This window comes from Egretta garzetta, unplaced genomic scaffold, assembly GCF_000687185.1.
Source record: "Egretta garzetta isolate BGI_Z169 unplaced genomic scaffold, ASM68718v1 scaffold1137, whole genome shotgun sequence".
NCBI lineage: Eukaryota > Metazoa > Chordata > Aves > Pelecaniformes > Ardeidae > Egretta > Egretta garzetta.
In genome coordinates this window covers 58,308-58,508 of record NW_009260293.1, presented here as the reverse complement: position 1 = coordinate 58,508, position 201 = coordinate 58,308, and positions in this window count along the sequence as shown.

Here is a 201-nt window from a genome sequence, read left to right as displayed (position 1 = left end):
GCACGTGGGTGTGCACAGGCTGCTGGGGTGCACATGGGTGTGCACGGACTGCTGGGGTGCATGTGGGTGTGCACAGGTTGCTCAGGGTGCACGTGGGTGTGCACGGGCTGCTGGGGTGCACGTGGGTGTGCACAGGTTGCTCAGGGTGCACATGGGTGTGCACGGGCTGCTGGGGTTGCTCAGGGTGTGCATGGGTGTGCA